The sequence below is a fragment of the Trichechus manatus genome, unplaced genomic scaffold (genome assembly GCF_000243295.1).
Source record: "Trichechus manatus latirostris isolate Lorelei unplaced genomic scaffold, TriManLat1.0 scaffold00017, whole genome shotgun sequence".
Taxonomy (NCBI): domain Eukaryota; kingdom Metazoa; phylum Chordata; class Mammalia; order Sirenia; family Trichechidae; genus Trichechus; species Trichechus manatus.
In genome coordinates, this window is record NW_004443953.1 from 25,961,138 (window position 1) to 25,969,451 (window position 8,314).

Sequence of the window (8,314 nt, forward strand, 5' to 3'; positions counted from 1 at the left end):
AGTGGTTATTAATCCTGGCTGTACATTAGAATTACTTGAGGAGATTTAACAAAATACCAGTGCTGTGGCCCCACCTCAGACCAATTATATCAGAATCTTTGGGGTAGGGCCTAGATATGTGAATTAAATTATAGAGACAGCAGTCAAATATTGTTAAAATAAAAATTTTATAAATTATGTTTTCAATACATTATTTACCAGCTCTTATTTGGTGTCTTTTTCCAGGCATTATAGTTAACATGTACATTTTCATTTTGCTCAATGTAAATATTCTAGATTATTTACAAATACAACATTATATAGAAATAAACTATATAAGGTAGATAAATAGTATATCTATTTTAATACTAAATTTCAACTCCATCCTTTGCCCCCTGTAAATAGGAAATTTATAATAGTTAAACTACTGTTTACCTCTTCATTCTCCCCAAACTATTGCAGTATCTTTTGGCCAAAGAGTGGGTGTGAGTGTATATTTTTTTTTCATAATATTATCAACCTGTACAGTAAATATATTTAAAAAGCAAATACATTTAAACAGTTTATAACTAAGCATTTCAGTTATTCACTAGCATGCTCTTACATTGCTCAGAAAGGTTGTAAAAGTTTAAATCTCTCCTAAATTATGTTCTGCAATAGAAACAGCAACAGATCTTAGCTGGAGGCTGATGGTGAAGCTGTTAACATCCCAGCAGCTGTAATCTCCTTGGACAACAGCTTTGAAAACTCTAGCCACAAATCTCGCAAACAGTAGTGATATAATTAAAAAGAAAAATGCCTACTAGCTCAGTGATTATATAGTGACGTGGCACAATTGTCTGTTAATCTAAACTTCTTTTGTTAAATTCAAGTTGTATTTAATTTGTTTACCATGAGAGATCCCTAATCTGAATCCTGTTTGATATATACAGGCCATTTTATGTGCATATCAGATTGTTGCAACACTTTGCTATTATTTCCGTGACTCTACAGTAACCAAATCTTTAACAAAGTGCTGAACTTTTATTTTTTTTTAGAACCAGCTTTCTTTTAATCTACTTTTAATCCCATCTGGACACAGAAAATATCAGTATCTAAGGATAGAAAAGCAGCAGAAAGGCCAGGAAAATGAGTTACGTAAAATGGCAGTGAATAGAATCCCTTAACAGGCTAAGTGAAAGCAGTCTACTTTGTGAGCTAAGAACAAACAAAACCGTTCCTTTCCACCTTAGATCTAAATTCCCAGTGTTGTTCAGCCAATGTATTTCCATCAGTATCGTAATGAAATTAAACATGGTTTTTTTTTTGTCACTAGGAGTTAAAAAATGGAAGAGTGCTTTAGACAGAGTGACTTTCACAGTACTTGAATAATACAGCTTTCTGTCATTCAGAGTTTGGCAATATGTTACAATCATATTATTACTTTGCACTGTAAAGCCAAAACCCAAACGCATTGCCGTTGACTCAGTTCCAACTCATGGCAACCCTACGTGTTGTATAAACATAAATGTTCTTGTGTCTGCTCCTGCACTCATTTCAGATTGATTCATTGAATGCCTACTCTGTGACAAGCAGAAAAATATACTCCCTGCCTTTAGAAGTTTACATTCTTTTTGAGAAGATGATTTAATAAAACAATTATAATTCAGTGTAGTATGTTTAACAGTGACCCTTCCTTCCTTTGGTTCAATACCCTGGTTTACTTTATTTGAAACTGACTCAGGTTTGATTTCAATAAAACAGTAAGTATGTATATTGTGAAATTAAATCTCCTTATTCCTTTAATGATTTGAGGATATAAGAGGTCAAAAATATTTCCCCCAACACCAGCCAATGATCTTTTATAATAAGAGAAACCCAATAACCTGCCAGTGGGCACCTATTTGTACAGGGCTTGTCTTTCTTAGCTCATTTCAAAGTGGCTTATGAACAAAACGACAATACCCCCACTATTCAGTTATTTCCTCCAATTTAACTATTATGTTTGTACCGTCTTGAATTAAGTGTATATATATATATTTTTATTCACTTGGAAATGTTAACAGTAGCTTTTTAATAGTAATTTATATTTTGATCACTAGATGGCACTAAGTACACGTAAGAAAAAAATTTAGTAGGTTTTGTTTTTTTTTTTTCCTCCTGAATACAGAAACTTAAGTACATAAATGCTTTAAATATTATACATTGTAAATCTTTTGTTGTCAACCCATAAAATTTCTATCTCTACAAAATTTTTGCCTTTTTCTGGATGAAATAATCTTACATAAGACCTCTTAGGTATAATATGTTTTGAGAGACACATAGCCTCTGAAATTACTTTGATAGTCACTCACCCATCAAACTATTCTATTTTTAGCCATTTAGTTTTGTTATTATCTTTTTCTTCCATTGTCCCTTTCTTACTAGTACCTTCTCTTCCCTGAAAAACAGAAAATATATTTTAACTTTTTAAATTAAGGATCATTACATAGCTTCTGGGATATTGAGAGATCCCAGAAATATACACAAAATTGTCCCTACAGGACAAAAGACAAGAAAAGTATAAACTTTTTATTCTAGGTCTCATTATATCTAAATATTATTCTCATATTGTAACATATATTTTATTTTTTTCAGTTCATTTTTGATCTGGTTATGATATTCTTATATTATTTTCTTTTCTAAATTAAGATGCTCTAAGCTGCAAATAATAGATACCCTTAATGTTTAAGCTATTTTTCAGTTGGGTTATTTCACATGACCAGAAGAAGTCCAGAGGTTGGGTTTCCAATATATTCCAGGACCCAAGGATGTTATCAGGGACCCAGGTTCCTTTCATATTTTCTCTCTGCCACCCTTGGTATGTCATCCTTATTCTTTGTGGTTGAAGATAGCTGCTACAGTTCTAGGTAGAACATGTAAGTTCAGTAGTAAAAGAGGACATTTCCTTCTATGTGGATTGCTTTATATCATTGATACAAAGTTTCCTAGAGTTCCCCTTGGGTCTCATTGGCCATACAGGGGTCACCTGCATCTTCCTAAACTATTCACTAGCAGGGGAATGGAATTACTGTGATAGCTATAGACTGCTGGAGATCCACACCTTACCTGAGCAAGTGCACGGCCCCTCAGAGGAGGATGAAACTTCAAACAAAATCAGAGCACTCTACCAGCAAAGCAGCAGCAGAGGTGTGGATTTGGGCAGACAGACAACAATATTTCCTATATCATTTGTTTCTTTGGTTAGGGACTTTCCTTCCTGACCTGATATTCCTAAAATATAGTATAACTTTCATTTCTGTTATTTCAAGTGCATCACACTGGACAGAGCTAAAGTATAGCCTGTATCTAGTTATTGCAGAGTTTATCATTTAGTACAAGCTTTTAACCTATTGTTTTGTCCATGTGTATGCCCTTTCCCTAGAAAGTGAAAATTTGGCGTTTCTTAATCTGCTTATTAGTGCTATAACTCTCAGAGAACAGGATCTCTAACATGTTGTATGAATCTAGTAGCATTTCAACCTAATCTACAATTGTCTGCTAAGTACCCACAACTCTCAAGGCGCTATGGTGAGACCTTCAGGGCCATATAATCTACTTTTGGAGATAGTGCCACCATCTTCCTTGCAGCTCAGCCTGGCCCCATGGGCTCTGGAAGGACCTAAAGGGGCAAAGATAGCAGTCCCAGTTCAGTGATTCAGGATTCAAGCCCTTCAACTTTCACGGTCATCAGCAGTTTCCTTCTGGCCTTTCCTAACTTGTTTTGCTCTGGTGTTTCTACTGGACACCTCAGCACCTTCAGCTCATGATACTAGACTGGCTCTCCTAGTGTGTGTTCAATCTGAAACAACACCATGACTCTGGGAACTAGGCTGCCTTCTCAGATGCCTCATGACAAATATGTGTTCCTGGTGTATTATCCAAATATCTATTTGTTTATTGTCTGTATTCAACAAATATTTGTTGGATGACAGAAGGAATATTCATTAATCAGTTGCTATTTCAAATGCAGTAAGATATTCTCTGGTGTCTAAGTTACCTAGTGTTATTGTAACACAAATACCACAAGTGGGTGTCTTTAAAGAACAGAAATTTATTTTCTCACAATTCCGGAAGCTAAAAGTCCAAATCAGGGTCTCAGCTGTGTCCATTCCTTCGTTGTCGGCAGCACTGAGTGTTTCATGGTTCCTTAGCTTGTAGATGATCCTCACATGGCATCTGTCTTCCCCCATATGTGCACGCCTCTATGTCTATTCTGATCTTTTTATTACTCAGATATGATTAGGTTTAGGATCCACCCTACTCAGGTGTGATCTAATTAACATAAAAAAAATTATATCCAAACAGGATTACATCCACTGATACATCCGTTAGGATTTCAACACATACCTTGGGGGACACAATATAATACGTAACATCCAGTTTGAAAATGCTAATTATCTTGTGTTTATTATGTTACCTGTTTTAACAGTTTATCAGTTCTTGTCTAATAGCCAACAAACGTTATCAACTGACATTTTCAATCATTTTGTTTTTAAGAACAAGAAGTATTCTTAAAAAGTGGCTAGTGATGACATCATTGCTAGATTGTTCAAAATCTAGTCTTTATCCCTTTAGTTTTATCTATAGCTTTGAGAAAGATTAACTTGTTTGAGAATATACTGAGTCAAAAAAAAAAAAAAAGAATTAATCTCCTGGTATTTTTATTTTTTAGAAAACTACAGAATGTATTTTCCAGAAATAAAAAAGAGATCCAGGAAGATATTTACAGATTGTCCCAAATCTGTAAAAAAAAACTGGCCTTGACAGCTGAAGAATGACGGGGAAATTCTTTTGTTAATTACCAGTTTTCACAGTAATTACAGTAGACTTCTCTTCGAATATACCCTTGGGTAGATTTTTATTGTCTTATAAAATATGTATAAAATATTGTCAAATAGACCAGTGCTTTTTAAAAAGTACTCGATCATATTGTTATATTAACCAATGCTAAGTGGCAAGTGCTTGTTTCTCATAACATTTGTGAACATCTGCCAGGGGCCATAAACATACACCCCAAGTACAGTTCACCAAAGTGATATTCTCAAGGACCAAGACGTTTCTATGCAGGCCTACAGCTTGCTGATCGTCTGGACTGTAGAGTTTCTGGGAATGGATGAACATGTATCCCAGAGGCAATCTTCCATGAATTTGGTTTCTCAGCTTTTGATGATTTTTGAGAGACATTGATAGATATTTTGAGTACAACTACTTTATAGCCATTTCAGTGTGAGGCCATTTACTTTAGCCTTTAGCACAGCCAGAAATGGGACTGATGTATGAAAAATAAAACAGTATAAATATACAGACTTTAAATAAGGCAGACATGGATTTAAGCCCTGCTGTGCAACTTGCTGTGTGACCTTGGGCAGGTTCTATAACCTAAGTCTCAATTTTGCCATCTTAAAAATGCGATAATAACACCTCATAAGTCTGAGGGGAAGTTTAAATAGCATAACACAGGTAAAGCATTAGGCAGAGTAGTTGGTAAATTTCAATAAGTGTTTGTATTTATTTACATCAATTTGATTCAGATGTTTGGCATTATATAATCAGCCTGTGTCAGGTTGGAATGACATTTAATGTTACATTTCACCTTACTTTCCTATGACCACATACTACACTATTTTGGAATGAAATTTAAAATTCCTCAAAAGAGTGTTCATGTACATCACACATACCAAATCCTTTTTTAAAATATAGTTTGAAATGGCTGATTTCCTGCAAGTAGATCACTAAGCCTTTCTTTCCGATTCTCTATAGTGACTAGTGGAGTCCTGGTGGCGCAGTGGTTAAGAGCTTGGCTGCTAACCAAAAGGTCAGCAGTTTGAACCCACCAGCTACTCCTTGGAAACCCTATGGGGAGGTTCTACCCTGTCCTGTAGGGTCACTATGTGTCGGAATTGACTTGACAGCAATGTTTTTTTTTTGTTGTTGTTATAGTGACTAGTATAAAATGCCTAGGGACCTCAGAACATAAGGGACCTCATGTTTTTTTATATGAATATATACAAAAGCTTACCTCGTTTCTTCACATCCAGAAGGGACTGAAGTAGAAAAATCTCCAAGGTTCTTTCCAGTTTTCATTTTCTGGGCCTGTGATTTAAAGTATTTCAGTGGAAGGTAAACTAAATCCAATGGTTTTATAGTTTATTCCTATTTAGAGTACAAAAAGCTTAGCAGAACTATTATTAGTTAGAGAATCATACTACTTGTATTAAAGAAGTTCTAATTCATTATGTTCTTAGTATTTATTTTGTTGCTAATTGATTCTAATCCTTCGCCCACCTCTAACTGCTATTTCTCAATTTCTATTTGCCTGTCTCTTTAAATATTGATGTTCTGTATTTGTCCCTTCTTGCTTCTCCCTACGTCAACCGTCAACCACTCTTTCAACCACTCTGATGGTTTTAACTATACACTAATGATTCTCAATTCCTTATCCCTTGGCTTTACTTTTCCCAGTCCTACAGAGGCCTATTTCTGTCCTCTAAACTCTTCATACCCTAACTCCCCAGAGTCGCATGAACCTTGATGTGCCTATCACAATTCATTACTTCATTAATCTTCACTCTCATCACAGCACGCTACGTTTCCTATATTCCATAATTCTATGAGTAACTTTTCCAAGCCATGGATTTTTTACAAGCTAGAAAAATCAGTCATCCTCAGCTCCTCTCTCCCCTTCACATCTAACCTATTCTTCATTTTTCTCGGATTTGTCACCTGCTACATCCCTGCTACTGCCCTCATCATCCCTCGTATGAATTGGTACAATATTGCATCACATCTGGGTTATTACAATACTTAAAAACTAATTGTCCAGCCCCCATCCTGCCTTGAAACCCTCAAACTATCCTCCATATGGCGATGAAAGTTATTGTGCATCGCAAATCATGTCAGTCCGTTGTTATAACCTCCGGTGTCACGTTTAAGTCAAATCACTGCCCCAAGTGCTTAGTCACAGGAGTAAAATTAAGGCAAACGCACTTGCTGGAATGGAAGGTGCTGCGAGCCAATCACCAATTACATCGTGTCCTCTGCATAGTCACACTGGCCTAACGTCTGTGGTTGCCATGGAGGCGGTTGCCATAGAGGCGCCCACCAGAAGGAAGAGCAGTTGCCATGGAGGCACCCACTTGCTGGAAGAACGGTTGCTATAGAGGGGCCCACTAGAGGGAAGGGAGGGTGGTGGGCAGCTGATGGACGCTGAGCTCCTGCTGCCAGCCTGATCCCTACCAACACTTGATCCCTGGGCAGAAGTGAGGAGCCTCTTCTAGCCAAAATTCGCATTCTCTCTGCTTCTGATCAGGGTCTGTGCCCAGGTCTTCACCAGTGCTGGAGGCCTGCAGAGGAGGGAGAAGGCAAGAAGTCTGACTGCCTTGCTAGATTGTAAATTCATGGGGACAGGGATGGTGTCTGCCTTATTAACTGCTATGTCCTCAATGCTGCCAACCTCTCCTCTGCCCGACTTTGGGCACCATGGAAGCCATACTCTCTTTGGTTCTTTACTTTTAGCTGTCACCAATACACTAACTCGCAAATTTTTCCCTAGCTGAGATCTCTTTTCCTCTTGCACACCAGACAGCTCCACTCAGTATTCTGAAATCAAACTTGATATTCGCCTTCCACCTAGAAACCAAACACAACCAAAGCCTGCTGCTCACCTTGTATTCCTTATTTTGATTACTTGACCATGCACTAAATTACCCCAGCTAGAAACCTCCATTCACGTGCTCGCGTGGAACCTGTACATACACCAAGAGGCAGTCATTTGAATAGAACATGGGGATACTGCCTGGTTTAAAATCAGGAAAGGTGGGCATCAGGGTTGTATCCTTTCACCATACTTATTCAATCTGTATGCTGAGCAAATAATCCAAGAAGCTGGACTACATGAAGAAGGGGCCATAGGGATTGGAGGAAGACTCATTAACAACCTGCGGTATACAGATGATACAGCCTTGCTTTCTGAAAGTGAATAGGACTTGAAGCACTTACTGATAAAGATCAAAGACTACAGCCTTCAGTATGGATTACACCTCAACATAAAGAAGACAAAAATCCTCACAACTGGACCAATAAACAACCTCATGATAAACGGAGAAAACATTGAAGTTGTCAAGGATTTCATTTTACTTGGATTCACAATCAACGCCCACGGAAGCAGTAGTCAAGAAATCAAACGACATATTGCACTGGGAAAATCTGCTGGAAAAGACCTCTTTAAAGTGTTAAAAAGCAAAGATATCACTTTGAGGACTAAGGTGTGCCTGACCCAAGCCATGTATTTTCAATCACCTCATATGCACGCGAG